The sequence below is a fragment of the Scyliorhinus torazame genome, chromosome 7, assembly GCF_047496885.1.
Source record: "Scyliorhinus torazame isolate Kashiwa2021f chromosome 7, sScyTor2.1, whole genome shotgun sequence".
Classification (NCBI taxonomy): domain Eukaryota; kingdom Metazoa; phylum Chordata; class Chondrichthyes; order Carcharhiniformes; family Scyliorhinidae; genus Scyliorhinus; species Scyliorhinus torazame.
The window spans coordinates 214887026-214904651 of NC_092713.1; positions in this window are offsets into that span (position 1 = coordinate 214887026).

Sequence of the window (17626 nt, forward strand, 5' to 3'; positions counted from 1 at the left end):
CGTGACAGCGTGAATGCACCTGTGTACAGAGGTCTGGGAGATCCTGGACAGATTCCCACTCGGTGCCTGGAAGGATCCCATGGCGTAGAGATTCAGGACGACAATAACCTTGATGGGCACCTGGAGCGGGTGTCCTCCCTCATTCCCACCGTCTCCCAGCTCAGCCACAGTCATCAGCGACACATTCAGATTCTCGAATGACAGGCGCTTCCGATATACACAAGGCGTGATGTGGCCTTCCCATCCACTCCTTGGCTTGTTGGACTGCCAGCTTCCAGTATCATCGGCTGGCCCCTGCTCCTCTGAGGCAGGCTCCTTGTCTGCAAGGGCCTCCCCGAGCGGCTCTTGTTCGTGCAGCCTCAATGCGTCCGCAGATACCAACCATTCCTGGCTGAACTCCGAAATCCATCCGATCATGATTCGAGATTCTGGCATCACTGAACGGAGAATCCACCCCGATATCTTTCCTTGTAATTTAACCATTGGAATTCTGGTATTGTACAATTAAACCGATGCCAGACTCCCTGGAAGGTCAATATAACCTTCCTAAGGTGTCTTGTCTGAAACTGCTCTCTGTACTCAAGCTAACCAGGTCTAACCGTGGCTTTGTACAGTTGTGATCTGATTTCTACATTCTGGAATGTGTCCTCTAGTTATAAAGGCCGTTATCCTTTTTGATTATTTTCTCTACCTGCTAATGATCAATAGAATCCCTACAGTGCAGAAGGAGGCCATTTGGCCCATTGAGTCTGAACCAAGCCATTGAAAGAGCACGCTCTCTAGGTCCACTCCCCGCAATATCTCTGTAACCCCACCTAACCTGCACATTTTTGGACAGAAAGGGGCAATCTTTAGCGTGGCCAATCCACCTAACCTGCACAACTTCGGACTGTGGGAGGAAATCGGAGCACCTGGAGGAAACCCACGCAGACACGGAGAGAATGTTCAGATTCCACACAGACAGTCACCCAAGGCCGGAATTGAGCTCAGGTCCCTGGTGCCATGAGACAGCAGTGCTAACTGCTGTACCACCGTGCCGTCCAGATATTTTAAATACATATATTTCTATTAACATTTTTCACTTTATAAAATACAAAATAACAAGAAAAAATAATTCCATTTATATACATAAAAAAGAAACATAAAACAACCGCTCTCAAAATCTTATTCCCCGCCACCTCCCCCACCTCCACCCTCACTTCTCAATGACGAATAAACAATATGAAATAAACAATAAAAGGCTGCCATCTCCGATAGAACCCCACGACTGCCCCCCCCCACCTCACGGAGTACTTGACTTTCTCGAGGTATAGGCGGCTGGATTCTCCAAAATCGCGTCCGACGCTGGGGCGGAGAATCAATTTCCGCGCACAGAATCGGGACCAACGGTTCCCCGATTCTCCGGGCCCCGAAAAGCGGAATACTCGAAGAGTATGCAGCGCCGCGTATCCCCTACCTGCGGCCATTGCTGGAGGCCCACTCTGCTATTCTCCATCCCCGACCGGCCAAAGTCCCGATGGCGTGGAACTAATGTGGCCCCAACTGTTCGGGATATTCGCATGGTGGCTGCGGACTCAGATCACGGCTGCCATGGTCGGGGGCGGGCCAATCGGACTCCGGGGCAGGGGGCCCTCATACGGGACCGGGCAATTTTGGGGCGGGCGGTCAGGGTGGGCGTGTGGCTGATCGGGGGCACTATTTGGGAGGTCCAGCTCTCTGGTCTGAGTCCTCCATGGAACACAGCACAACCGCTGGAGGCCGCCGGCGTGCACATGTGCAACCTCTGACCCGGAAGTGCTGGGGCCCGTATCTGCAGCTAAAGCTACAAGCTTCCCAACGGGTTCCTGCCAGCCCCCTGCAGGATTATGAATATGGGACCCTTTCACCCCAGTTGAAAAGCCACAGTTTTTATGATGCCGTGGGGACATAGTCCCAAAAATGTAGAATCCAGCCCAGAAACTACATCAAGTTCCTCCAGCCGCACCGAGGCACTGAGGTATTTTATTGATGATCTGCATGCCTGGACCACTTTGGATCTCTTTGGATCTCTATCTTCTTGCCTTCTGCCATTTATAAAATACACTTTTTGATCCTATTTCTGACCTCACACTTGCCAATTTTGAAATCCTTTGCAATTGTTTGCTCATTCACTTCATCTATCAATATCTCTTTGTAATTTATGCTTCCATCTGAACTGTTTACAATGCCCCACACCTCTGTCACACTGACACCCTCTGATACGTGGTTTTATATTCCATCATCCAAGTCATTAATAAATACAGCAACAAATGTGGCATAGTTGACATAGGGCACTGATCGAATGTTGCAGGGCTGTCTGTCGCAGAAAGCATACCATGGTGGACCATAAAATCCTGGCCATGGCCTCCTTCTGAGAGCCCCTTTATCTTGCCTCCTCTGTGTTAAGATAAGATAATTAATCCCTAAAGACAATGGACGGATGAGGCCTCAAATTCCTCCCCTCCTTTTCCCCACTTCGCATTCTCCCTCTGTGAGTAGCTTATCCTATCTCTGTGTTGCCTCTGCTCAATCTCCCTGTCCTGCTGTAGTTTCAGGGAGATGGTAGTTACAGCAACCATGACTGGGGCCAAATGACTCATAGAATCAATGATCTGAGCTGTGAAGTGAGAACCCAGGCCTTCACGATGGGCAGCACCACTCCCTGTCGACTTGACCAATTTAAAAACACCAAAAAAGTCACAGCACTTGTACAAACTCAGACCGAGTCAGCAAAATCAATCTGTGAATAATCTCAAAGCAGTTGACGATCCTTTTAAATAGCCCTGGTGTTGAGCCCTTTCTGCCACTGGACTCTGTTCAGTTGTGTGTGTTTGAGTGAGGACATTGGTTGGAACACTGGAGTCAGAAATGCCAACATGAAATCACTGGCTGAGGTCACAATCTGTTTACACTGCAAGTGTCTGGCGCACATTTCTAATGCTCATGCTAATGTTCTACCAAAATGACATCCGACGTGAGGTACTTCAGAAGGGTGCATACCTGGTGTAGATGCCATTTTGTACCAAAAATGGTACTTGGGGTATTGAAAACAAAGGTTCTACAGAACCATATTTTACAGCCAAAATGTCTTTTCCAAAGAAAAAGTTCCCATCTATTTTCATAATAATTGGAACGCTCAATAACTGATGTTTGAGTGCTGGTGGCATTCATACATTACAGTAGTGTAAGAACATGTCATTAGCAGATTCTGTGCATTGGCATTTACCACCTTATTTCAAACTGTATTTCAAGTATGTGGTACATATAAAAAGGAGCATTGTCTAAATAGATCATAGAGTCTTTGCAGAATTTCTTTTATTCATTCTGGTGAAATTGTTGACACTGAAAAGGCCAACATTTCTTGCTTAGTTGTCTTGGATACAACGTGCTGATTTTCTGGGCCACATGCGAGGGTAGCCATGTGGTACCTTACAGCCAATGAATTAGTGTTTACAAGTGCCATTACTGTTGTGAAGAAATGTGGCAGCTAAGTACCACCCAGCAAACTCCCCAAAACATCAATATGATACCAACCAAATAGTCTGTTTTTAGTGATTTTGTTTGGGGGATAAGGACTGACCAGAACACTGGAGAAAATGTCTCTGTTCTTCAAAGAGTGCCGTGGGATCTGTTATGTCCAACTCGGAGGGCAGACAGGGCCACAGTTTATCAATTCATAAAAAACGATGCCATCAAGTGTGATGAATTCTCTTGCTCCTGCATTAGCTTGGCTTGGGATCTTTCTTCTGGCCAGGGGAAAGTCATTAAGGGGGTTTGAACTCCTCATAGTCAGTCATAGTGAATAGAAATAGAGATGATCCATTGCCATATTTTCGGGACTTTCCTTCTGGATGAAATAGGAGGTCATCTGAATCATGTGAATTCCTCACATATCCATGTAAAACAAGGTCCTGATGACATTTTAAAGGTCTAATGGGGAGAGTTTTTACTGTGGATACTCTGTTCATTAAATCTTGATGGACAAAAGAAGAGGCCCAAAAAGGTAAAGCCTTTACTGTGGTGCCACCCTGTGCAGCACCTAGTGATGACACCCTCACAATAATAGCAACCCCACCCCCCCCCCCCCCCCCCTCCACCTCATCGAACCCCCAACCCGATACATAAAATTCTGCCAACCAGGCCAGCCTTTGGGCCACTTCATGGTGAGCCAGCCCAGAGTCAATAAGCTGCAGCAGGATGCCCGTTCTTTTATTCGGCTTTCCAGATGCATGATAATGAGGCCCAGCCCTTAAAATGGGCATGTCAACCCTCATCGATCTGTTGGGAGCTGGGCCACATTTCAGTTAAGACGCAGTACAATTAATTGGTTTCTCTGGCCAGCTTTTACTAAAACTCAATAGGCTGACAAACGTCTCGGTTAGAGGGTCGGGGTGGGAGAGATGTGATGGAGTGGGTGGGCAGGTGAGGAATGGAATATCCCTCGTGGCTCTGATCGGCAGGGATCCGAAACTTGGCCTGTCTTCTTCTTGATCTGTCTTCTTCCGTCATACACTGACCAGAAATGAAAACCTCTTGTGCTCTTATTTATAATGTGGAGATGCCGGCATTACTGTGCTCTTATTTATAGTTATTAAAATTAGGAAGCAAATGTTGTTGAAACCTTTTATTTACCTTTCATTTTAGTTTGTTTGCATTTTTTAAAAATGACACTGGGATGGAAAGACTGAGGTAAGTACAGTCTCTGATCAAGAATTATCAAATGTCACAGATTGACAATCCCTTTGAAGTACAAAAACGCTTATAAAAGAGCTAATTCTTGAATTAAAAAATAAAATCCTGAATGTTCCTTTTCACTTGTAACACACATCTCCTGTGTATGAAATGCTTAAATCCTTCAGGCAATTTGAGTGCATTTTGAAGAAGTGATAGCAATGCCTCCTTAATTAAAATGCAGTTAATGATGCATGGAAACTCATGAAATTCTACAAACTGTGACAGAGCCTAAAACTTCCCTACAGTCGATTCCATAATTCCATCCTTCACAGTTATTTCACAAAATATTGCCTAGCCTCTTTGCTTCAAACCCTGTGTTGCTAATCAGATAAATCAGTTAGGATTGCAGTCCTCGCTTGGTGGCATTAATATCTTTGGAATTAGGCAGCTTATTTATTTATGTTAACTTCAGCTTTTCATCCTTGAAGAAGATTGTTACTAAGAAATAATTTTGTTCATATTCACTGGACAGAATGGGAAGATTCTAAGAAGTTGAAGCTGCAGTAATCTTTCTGCGGTAAATAAAAAGAGAAGGGGATGCTAAATTGGATAACCCCGGAAATCAGGCACAGGTAACATGATGCGCAATAAACCTGAACCCGTTTAAACAGTTGCAGTACAAACTTTGTGCTGCTGACCAATTATAGTGCTTGTCCTGTGAAGTCAGGCAATGAACACACTATTCAGTGACTGCACATCTCAGCAGGGCGCCCATGTTTGTGTGAGGCTAGGAGAGACAGGAAAGCGTTGGTGTCCCCACCTTCCACCCAATTAGATGCCGTCTCCATTCCAAACATGCCTCGGGAGTGCGGATTGAATTTTGGCCCCCACATCCCACTTCACTCTTATCTGACAATCTGTTTCAATTTACAATCTTCAGATGGTATAACTAGGCACGGTTTTCTCCATCCCTCAGCCCTAGGCCTTTATACATTCCGAAATATCAAGAGGAGCTGTCTGGCCAGGCAGTAAAGAGGGAGGTTGAAGGTCGATTGAGGAAAGAGAAAGAAACAGGATCACTCAATCTGACACACAACCACTCGTTCTGATAGTGACACTGCACAGGTTTTACAGAAGAACATTGATGTGGGCTCTGCACATGACTCAGTTGCACAATGGCCTGCATTCATGGAAATGGGAAAAGATATTGTGGTTGCCAACACCTTGGAGCACAAGGTCGCACCTGAGTTCTGCAGAGGAATCGGGTGAGGACTTTGATAGGACTGATAAGAACATAAGAACTAGGAGCAGGAGTAGGCCACCTGGCCCCTCGAGCCTGCTCTGCCATTCAATGAGAACATGGCTGATCTTTTGTGGACTCAGCTCTACTTTCCGGCCCGAACACCATAGCCCTTAATCCCTTTATTCTTCAAAAAACTATCTATTTTTATCTTAAAAACATTTAATGAAGGAGCCTCAACTGCTTCACTGGGCAAGGAATTCCATAGATTCACAAACATTTGGGTGAAGAAGTTCCTCCTAAACTCAGTCCTAAATCTACTTCCCCTTATTTTGAGGCTATGCCCCCTAGTTCTGCTTTCACCCGCCAGTGGAAACAACCTGCCCGCATCTATCCTATCTATTCCCTTCATAATTTTATATGTTTCTGTAAGATCCTCCCTCATCCTTCTAAATTCCAACGAGTACAGTCCCAGTCTACTCAATCTCTGCTCGTAATCCAACCCCTTCAGCTTTGGGATTAACCCAGTGAATCTCTGCACACCCTCCAGTGCCAGCACATCCTTTCTCAGGTTAGGAGATCAAAACTGAACACAATACTCCAGGTGTGGCCTCACTAACACCTTATACAATTGCAGCATAACCTCCCTAGTCTTAAACTCCATCTCTCTAGCAATGAAGGACACAATTCCATTCGCCTTCTTAATCATCTGTTGCACCTGTAAAACAAATTTTTGCGACTCATGCACTAGCACACCCAGGTCTCTCTGCACAGCAGCATGTTTTATTATTTTATCATTTAAATAACAATTCCTTTTGCTGTTATTCCGACCAAAATGGATAACCTCACATTTGTCAACATTTTATTCCATCTGCCAGACCCTAGCCCATTCACTTAACCAATCCAAATCCCTCTGCAGACTTCCGGTATCCTCTGCACTTTTTGCTTTACCACTCATCTTAGAGTCGTCTGCAAACTTGGACACATTGCCCTTGGGCCCCAACTCCAAATCATCTGTGTAAATTGTGAACAATTGTGGGCCTAACACTGATCCCTGAGGGTCACCACTCGCTACTGATTGCCAACCAGAGAAACACCCATTAATCCCCACTCTTTGTTTCTATTAATTAACCAATCCTCTATCCATGCTACTACTTTACCCTTAATGCCATGCATCTTTACCTCATGCAGCAACCTTTTGTGTGGCACCTTGTCAAAGGCTTCCTGGAATCCAGATATACCACATCCATTGGCTCCCCGTTATCTACCGCACTGCTAATGTCCTCAAAGAATTCCGCTGAATTAGTTAGGCACGACCTGCCCTTTATGAACCCATGCTGCGTCTGCCCAATGGGACAATTTTCATCCAGATGCCTCGCTATTTCTTCCTTGATGATAGATTCCAGCATCTTCCCTACTACCGAAGCTCACTGGCCTATAATTACCCGCTTTCTGCCTACCTCCTTTTTTAAACAGTGGTGTCGTGTTTGCTAATTTCCAATCCGCCGGGACCACCCCAGTGTCTAGTGAATTTTGGTAAATTATCACTAGTGCATTTGCAATTTCCCGAGCCATCTCTTTTAGCACCCTGGGATGCATTCCATCGGGGCCAGGAGACTTTTCTACCTTTAGCCCCATTAGCTTGCCCATCACTACCTCCTTAGTGATAACAATCATCTCAAGGTCCTCACCTGTCTTAGCCTAATTTCTATCAGTCACTGGCATGTTATTTGTGTCTTCCACTGTAAAGACTGACCCAAAAAAACCTGTTCAGTTCTTCAGCCATTTCCTCATCTCCCATTATTAAATCTCCCTTCTCATCCTCGAAAGGACCAATATTTAACGTAGCCACTCTTTTTTGTTTTATATATTTGTAGAACCTTTTACTATCTGTTTTTATATTCTGAGCAAGTTTACTTTCATAATCTATCTTACTCTTCTTTATAGCTTTTTTAGTAGCTTTCTGTTGCCCCCTAAAGATTTCCCAGTCCTCTAGTCTCCCACTAATCATTGCTACTTTGTATGCTTTTTCCTTCAATTTGATACTCTCCCTTATTTCCTTAGATATCCACCATCGATTTTCCCTCTTTCTACCGTCCTTCCTTTTTGTTGGTATAAACCTTTGCTGAGCACTGTGAAAAATCGCTTGGAAGGTTCTCCACTGTTCCTCAACTGTTTCACCATAAAGTCTTTGCTCCCAGTCTACCTTAGCTAGCTCTTCTCTCATCCCATTGTAATCTCCTTTGTTTAAGCACAAAACACTAGTGTTTGATTTTACCTTCTCACTCTCCATCTGTATTTTAATTTCCACCATATTGTGGTCGCTCTGATAGGCATGTGTACAGGAATACTCAGTTCATTCTGACCTACACAAAGTCTACTGGATCATGGAGGACTCTGGTGCCAATTTAGCCCTGCTGGACTTCAGGCAGAGCATGGCATCCATCCTTTCCAGCGTAAAAGTACAACCAACTTCACGAGAACACTTCCAAACTCAATCATGATTTAACATCTGAGAGTTCCAAGATATTGCCCCAGCAACAGTGAAGGAACAGCGATATATTTTCAAGTCAGGGTGGTGGGTGACTTGGAGGGGATCCCAGGTATATGCTGCTCTTGTCCTTCTAGATGGTGGTGGTAGTGGGATTGGAAGCTATTGTCTAAGGAACCTTGGTGAGTTACTGCAGTGCATCTTGTAGATGTTCACATGGCTGCCACTGCTCATCGTGATGGAAGGTTGAATATTTGTAGAAGGGGGAGCAATCAAGCGGGCTGCTTTGGTCTGAATGTTGTCGAGCTTCTTGAGTGTTGTTGGAGCTTCACCCATCCAGGCAAGTGGAGAGTATTCCATTGCACTCTTGATTTGTGCCATGTAGGTGGTGGACAGGCTTTGGGGGGTTTTGTGAGGGCCACGAAGAATCCAGCACGAGTTTCAAGGATACAAAGTAAAAACATTTATTTACAATAACATATATATATATAACAGCAGCAGCAACTTCCCTTGCTGCACACTCCTTCTTGCTGTTTCCAAACTGGCCAGCTTTATTTATACTTGGAGTTTACTAATGGTTTCTCCGCCCCCCCCCTCATTGGGGAAGCTCATACTCCCACAGGATTGTGGGATTGTCATTAGTCCCCAGCCAATGGTAAGTAGGCAGGTTATAACATCCCTCCCCCCCAAAGTCCAAGGAATCCATCAAAGACCCTGGCAAAGAAGTGTGTCGGACTCGTTTTGCCGTAGGCCGGACACCATTTGCACGCGGCGCTGGATCAGGCGGCGTGTAACGAGACGGAGACCGGCGCTTCCGTGATGAACGGCGCAACGGTTGTACATCCACGGCCCGTGGACCCGAGGATTCCCCCTCTGATGCATCCTGTGTCTCCATCTCGGAGTCAGAGTCTGCTGCCTCCGTAATGTCAGCGTCTCTATCTCCATTCGGTTCTGTAACGACCTGCGCAGGCTTCGAGTGAGGCACCAGTGGAACATTGTGAGGACTACCTTCCCTTGTCTCTGGTCTCTGTGGCTGTAGAAAAGAGCTCCGGGGGCAGGGAATCTTTTGAGGGGATAGTCTTCTGGAACAAACGTGGTCCATATGTTTGTGCTGGAGACGACCCTGGGCTTGCACCTGGTAAGATATAGGGCCCGTTTGGCGAAAGATTACACCAGGAACCCACTGGGCACCACCAGCAAAATTCCGAACGAACACTGGGTCACCGGGCGCAAACTGCCGAATCGGCCGATGCCGAGAAAATCCCTGTCGCTGCCATTCTTGTGTGCGGCGTACTTTTGCGCCAATGTCCGGGAAAACCATACTAAGGTGGGTGCGAAGTCTCCGGCCCATTAGGAGTTGTGCGGGAGCTACCCCAGTCACCGCATGGGGGGTGGTCCTATACGTAAACAAAAAGTGAGCCAGTCTTGTGTCCATTGATCTGGAAGACTGCTTCTTTAGGCCTCTTTTGAATGTCTGCACTGCGCGCTCTGCCAACCCATTTGAAGCCGGGTGGTAAGGGGCAGTGCGGATATGGCGTAAGCCGTTCATCTTCGTGAACCTCGCAAACTCCTCACTCGTGAATGGAGTGCCGTTATCCGTGACCAGCACCTCGGGGAGGCCATGCGTACTAAACGACAAACGCATCTTTTCAATTGTTACGCAGGACGTTGTCCCCTGCATCTTATGCACCTCTAGCCATTTAGACTGGGCGTCAATTAATAGAAGGAACATGGATCCTTGAAAAGGGCCTGCGAAATCTGCATGCAAGCGTGCCCAAGGCCGCCCTGGCCAAGCCCAGTGATGTCGGGGCGCGGCCGGCGGAAGCTTCTCATGCTCCTGGCAAATGGAGCAGTTTTGGGCCACCTTCTCAATGTCGGTGTCGAGGCCTGGCCACCAGACATAACTCCAGACCAACATTTTCATTTTGGTCACACCTGGATGCCCATTGTGCAAGTCTGTTAGTATCAGCTCCTGGCCTTTTTCCGGGACAATCACACGCGTCCCCCACAAGAGGATGCCGTCTTCCACGCTGCATTCTGACAGCTTGGAGGAAAATGCCCGCAACTTGCCTGGGAGCTGTCTATGCTGCCCGCCATACAGGACTATGTGCCGAACCTTTGACAGGACTGGCTCCGTCTGGGTCCACTCATGGATCTGTGATGCCGTGACAGGCAAGGTGTCCATAAAGTTTAGGGTTGCAACCACCTCACCAGTCGTGAGGGTCGACATGGGGCCGGTCGATAAAGGCAATCGGCTCAGTGCGTCGGCATTTGCTATCTGCGTACCTGGTTTGTGCTCCAGAGAATACTCGTATGCAGCAAGCAACAAAGCCCAGCGCTGGATCCGTGCGGAAGCAATGGGCGGTATTGGCTTATCCTCTCTGAAAATTCCCAGCAGAGGCTTATGATCAGTCACGATAGTGAAATGGCGGCCATAAACGTACTGGTGGAAGAATTTCACCGCACAAACCACTGCCAGGCCCTCCTTCTCGATCTGCGCGTACTTTTTCTCCGCTGCAGTCAATGTGCGGGAGGCAAAAGCTATCGGTCGCTCGGCCCCATTCTCCACCTTGTGGGACAGGACAGCCCCAATACCATACGGGGATGCATCACATGTGACGAGCAAAGGCTTTCCAGGATCATAGTGGGTTAGTAACCCAGGCGACGACAATTGTTGCTTTACCCACCGGAAAGCGGTTTCCTGCGGCTGACCCCAAACCCAGGTGTGATTTTTCTTTAGCAGAAGGTGCAAAGGGGCCAGCGTAGTTGCCAGATTGTGGAGGAACTTCCCGTAATAGTTTACGAGACCGAGAAAAGAACGAAGATGCGAAGTGTTAGTCGGGGCGTGGGCCTGTTGAATTGCACGCACCTTCTCTGCGACGGGGTGCAAACCTCCGCAGTCCACCCGATACCCTAGGTAGACTACTTCCTTTGCCTGTAATACGCATTTTGTGCGACGTAAATGGACTCCAGCCTCCGAAAAGCGTCTAAGGACAGCCTCCAGATTTTGCAAATGTTCCTGCTCCGTCGTCCCTGTAATCAAAACGTAATCTAAGTAGACAGCAACACATGGTAAACCTCTCAAAATGCCCTCCATAACACTTTGAAAAATTGCGCAGGTAGAGGTTACTCCAATGGGCAACCGTGTATATTCATACAGGCCCCGGTGTGTATTAATCGTTACATATGGTCGGGAGGCAGGGTCCAGCTGCAAGCTTCGCGTAGAGATCCTCTATGCGAGGCATTGGATATCGGTCGAGTCGGGAAGCCGTATTCACTGTAAGTTTATAGTCGCCACACAAGCGAACTGTGGCATCTGGCTTCATTACAGGTACAATTGGTGCTGCCCAGTCAGCAAAACGGACGGGCCTGATAATACCCAAACTCTCCAAACGAGTGAGCTCCCCTTCTACCTTCTCGAGCAAGGCGTAAGGCACCGGGCGCGCCCGGAAATAGCGCGGTGTGGCTCCTGGTTCGACTTGCATACGGCCCCTTTTATTTTCCCCAAACCAGGCTGGAATACATCTGGGTATCATCCTAGCACCTCAGTCAACCCTTCAGAAACTGTTTGGAGGATGTGCTGCCATTGCAACTGCAAATGGCGCAACCAGTCCCGACCCAACAGGCTGGGCCCATGGCCGCGCACCACGATAAGTGGGAAACGCCCCTCCTGGCGTCCATAAACAACAGGGGTCATTGTACTTCCTGCACTGACCAGTGGTTCCCCCGTGTAGGTGGCCAACCTGGCCTGTGAGTCGGTTAATGTAAGGGTCTGTATACCCTGCTTGATGCGGTCGAATGTCCTCTGGGCGATCACGGAGACCGCTGAGCCAGTGTCCAACTTCATCTCAAGCGGGTGGCCATTGACCCGTACTGTCACCTCAATGGGGGCCACACGGGGAGCTGCCACACAATGCAGCTGCAGGCAGTCATCCTCCGTCTCCACGTCCTCAGGAGTAGTCGCCGCCGGTTCATCCGCATGGAAGGTACGGCCCCTGGGCTGGTCCCAGTTACGGCCACTGGGCTGGTCCCAGTTACGGCCACTGGGCTGGTCCCAGTTACGGCCCCTGGGCTGGTCCCAGTTTCGGTCGGAACGACGGCGCCTCTGGCGCCCCCAGGACCGCCGTCCGCGACGGGCTCAGTGCCTACAAGTCTGACACGGACATGGCTCCTCATCCATTGGTTCTGGAGAAGGCTCCCTTCGGGGATGAATGTCCGACGGCCACTGGCGTCGGTTCGGACGTTGCCTCACCCAAGGTACCGCAGGAGTGCGGGGGGATGTTTTCGGACGGAAGGGGTTGCGCCCCAAGGCATGCACTTCCATTCCCTGTAGCTCCTGCACTCCTCGTTCTGCGTTCTCACGGGACAATACTATTTGAATGGCCTGTTGAAAAGTCAATGTTGGCTCAGCTAACAACTTTCTCTGGGTGGCCGCATTGTTAAAACCGCAAACCAAACGGTCGCGTAACATTTCTGACAAGGTCTCACCATAGTCACAGTACTCCGCAATCCTGCGTAGCCTGGATAGAAAATTGGCAAGGGATTCTCCAGGGGTCCTCTCAGCGGTATTAAACCGGTAACGCTGGACTATCGTGGACTGGGTTGGGTTAAAATGTTGCCCCACTATATTCACAAGTTCATCAAACATTTTGGTGTCCGGCGCAGCTGGGTACGTAAGGCTCCTAATCACCCCAAACGTATGCGGGCCTCAGGCGGTGAGCAATATGACCACCTGGCTCTCGTTTTCGGTGATATTGTTTGCCCGGAAATAGTAATGCATCCGTTGTGTGTACTGGTTCCAGCTTTCCAGTGCAGCATCAAAAACATCCAAACGTCCGTACAGAGGCATGGTATAATAGAAAACAACTTCCAACCTGTATCCAACAAAAATCCAGGGAGGTGGCTTCAGCAATGTAGACAGCTATTCACTTTAACCTTCGTCGCCAGTTTTGTGAGGGCCACGAAGAATCCAGCACGAGTTTTAAGGATACAAAGTAAAAACATATATTTACAATAACATATATATATATATAAAACAGCAGCAGCAACTTCCCTTGCTGCACACTCCTTCCTGCTGTTTCCAAACTGGCCAGCTTTATTTATACTTGGAGTTTACTAATGGTTTCTCCGCCCCCACTCATTGGGGAAGCTCATACTCCCACAGGATTGTGGGATTGTCATTAGTCCCCAACCAATGGTAAGTAGGCAGGTTATAACAGGGGGTCAGGAGGTCAGTTACTCGCCATAGGATTCCTAGTCTTTTACCTGTTCTGGAAGCCACTGTATTGCCATCATCTCATTGATTCTGTATACAGTTCCCGCTGCCTCAGGAAGGCAGACAGCATTATCAGAGACCACTCCCACCCAGGCATTGCCTTCTTCCAGACCCTCCCATCAGGCAGAAGGTACAGAATACTGAAGACCCGCACATCCAGACATAGGAACAGCTTCTTCCCCACAGCTACAAGACTCCTTAACGACTCCCCCTCAGACTGATCTGTTCCCTGTAAAAACACTATTCACGACGCCCTATGCTGCTCTTGCTCATGTATTTGCTTTGTTTGGCCCCTTGTTCTGCACTGTAACCCATCACTGTTTGTCGATGTGCCATTTGTCAATGTACACTGTTGATTATTCCTTTTGTCTACTATGTACGTACTGTGTACATTCCCTCAGCCGCAGAAAAATACTTTTCACTGTACTTCGGTACATGTGACAATAAATCAAATCAATCAATCAATCAATGTGACTAGTCCAGTTCAGTTTCTGATCAATGGTAACCCCCAGGATGTTGATTGTGGGGGATCCAATGATGATATGCCATTGAATGTAACTTGCCACTTATCAGCCCAAGCCTGGATATTGTCCAGGTCTTGCTGCATTTGCACATGGACTGCTTCATTATCTGAGGAGTCATGCATGGTGCTGAACATTGTGCAGTCATCTGCAAACATCCCCACTTCTGGGCAGCTGAAGATGGCTAGACGTATTCAAAATCATGAGGGAGCTTACAGAGAAACATTCATAGAAAATAGAAGCAGGAAGAGGCCTTTCAGCCCCTCATACCTGCTCCGCCATCTGTAATGATCATGGCTGATCATCTGGTTTAATACTTTGATCCCAACTTCCCTTAATTCCTTTAGCCCCAAGAGCTATATCTAATTCCTTCTTGAAATTACACAACATTTTGGCCTCAACTACTTTCTGTAGTAGTGAATTCCACAGATTCACCACTTCGGGTGAAGACATTTCTCCTCATCTCAGTCCTAAAAGGTTTACCACTTACCCTCAAAAAATGACCCCTAGCTCTGGACTGACCCACCATCGGGAACATTCGATCTGAATCAACCCTGTCTCATCATGTTAGAATTTTATAAGTTTCTATCAGATCCCCTCTCACTCTTCTAAATTCTAATGAATATAATCTTAATCGACTCAGTCTTTTCTCATATGACAGTCCTGCCATCATAGGAATCAGTCTGGTAAACCTTGGCACTCCCTCCATAGCAAGAATAGATAATCTTCAGATAAGGACACCAAAACTACACACAATACTCCAGGTGTTGCCTCACCAGTGCCCTATACAATTGCAGTGAAACATCACTATTCCTATACTCCAATCCTCTCGCTATGAGGACCAACATACCTTTTGCCTTCTTTACTGCCTGCTGTACCTGCGCGCTAACTTTTAGTGCCTGGTGCACAAGGACACAAAGGTCTGGCTGAGTATCCACCTCTCAATTTACACCCATTCAACTAATAATCTCCCTTCCTATTTTTGCTACCAAAACAGATAACCTCACATTTATCCACATTATATTACATCTGCCATGCATATGCCCACTCACTCAGCCTGTCCAAATCCCGCTGAAGCATCTCTGCATCCTCCTCACAGCTCACCCTCCCACCTAGTTTTGCATCATCTGCAAATTTGGAGATAATACATTTTGTTCTCTTGTCCAAATCATTAATATATGGTGTGAACAGTTGGGATCCTAGCACAGATCCCTGCGCTACCCCACTAGTCACTGCCTACCAATTGGAAAAAGACCCATTTATTCCAACTTTTTGCTTCCTGTCTGCTAACCAGCTTTTTATCCATCTCAAGACACTACCCACAATCCCATGCACTTTAACTTTACATAGTAATCTGCTATATGTCAGAATGTCTAAATAAACCACATCCTGTGGTTCTGTCTGGTTAATTCTACTAGTTACACCTTCAAAGAATTCTAATAGATTTGTCAAGCATGATTTCCCTTTCAGAAATCCTTGCTGACTTTGTCTGTTTACACCACTGCTTTCCAAATGCTGTGCTATAAAATCTTTGATAATAGACTCTAGTAACTTCCCTACTATCGCCTTTAGGCTCACTGGTCTATAATTCCCTGTTTTCTCTCTACCTCCCTTTTTGAATAGCGGGATTACATTAACTACCCTTCAATCTGTAGGAACCAATCCAGTGTGCAAAGAATTTTGAAAAATGACCAGCAATGATTACATAGATTACATAGAACATACAGTGCAGAAGGAGGCCATTCGGCCCATCGAGTCTGCACCGACCCACATTAATCCCTCACTTCCACCCTATCCCCGCAACCCAACAACCCCTCCCAACCCTTATGGACACTACGGGCAATTTTTTTTTTTAGCATGGCCAATCCACCTAACCTGCACGTCTTTGGACTGTGGGAGGAAACCGGAGCACCCGGAGGAAACCCACGCAGACACGGGGAGAACGTGCAGACTCCGCACAGACAGTGACCCAGCGGGGAATCGAACCTGGGACCCTGGCGCTGTGAAGCCACAGTGCTATCCACTTGTGCTACCGTGCTGCCCACAATGGACCTATTATTTCTCGGGCCACTTCCTTAAGTACTCTGGGATGAAGTTTATCAGGCTGGAGGTTTATCCGCCTTCAATCCCATTAATTTCCAGCAAACCATTTATTTATCAATACTAATTTCCTTCATCTCCTCACTGAAACTTCTGTTTCTCAGAATTTACGGTACATTATTCATGCCTTCCTTTGTGAAGACAGAAGCAAAGTACCGTGGGTCGCATGGTGGCACAATGGTTAGCACTGCTGCCTCAAAGCACCAGGGACGGGGGTCCAATTCCACCCTTGAGTGGAGTTTGTACATTCTCCCCGTGTCTGCGTGGGTTTCCTCCGGTTGCTCTGGTTTCCTCCCATTGTCTAAAGATGTACTAGTTAGGTGGATTGACCATGTTAAATTGCCTTATGGTAGAGTGCTCTTTGGAAGGGTCGGTGCAGATTCGATAGGCCGAATGGCCTCCTTCCGCATTGTAGGGATTCTATTAAATCCTTCTACGAATTATGAGACTTGCTATACTCAAATTTACTGCTGCATTTTCCTGTATTATACTTTAAAAAGTAATTAATTGGTTGTGAAGGTCTTGGCACCATCTTGATGCAGAGTGCTTTATGAATGTAAGTTTTTTCTTTATTTACCTGATGCCAGCAGTAAATGGTATTTTTTGAATGATACATATTACATTTCTTACACTTCTATCATTTGCAATCTACCAAAGCTGTTATTAATCAATAAGCTCCATGAGGGAAGGTTTCCTGAATGCACATTATGTAATTGAATCATGTTTAAAATGTGTTTATGATTTTGTTCCACATGGTGCACAGGGGGAATGTGCATTTTACCTGTTCAATCTTATTTTGAAACATAACTCGATAAATGAGTTGTTGCAGTAAAACATGAACACATTTTTCGAAAAAAATAATTCGAAAGATTTGACTGCAGAAATACAAATTGATGCAGATCTCTCACACACACAAAACACTTTTACATTGCCCAGTTATCCACATAAAATACAGCAGAACATGCTTCTATTGAGCTCTCAGAGATAATCTTTAATGAACAGTTTCTGGATTTCATAATTGGAAATGTGCTATCAGAATGTTAATGACCACTTGGGAGTGATGTGTTTACAGCTCACACCATCCAGTTATCCAGCAGACAGCAAGTGGAATTATAGCATTTTGCTTTGATGGACACTGTGATAAAGGTGCTGATACTGACCAAATTAAGAGTTCTTTATCAATACAACTGACAGGTCCTAATTATATGGTTAACCCCAAATCTGAACTATTCAAATATTGCCTCCAATCTTCAATTGTCATGAATCAATATTCCATTGTGCGGTTCCCTGGTGGTCTGACCTGGTGT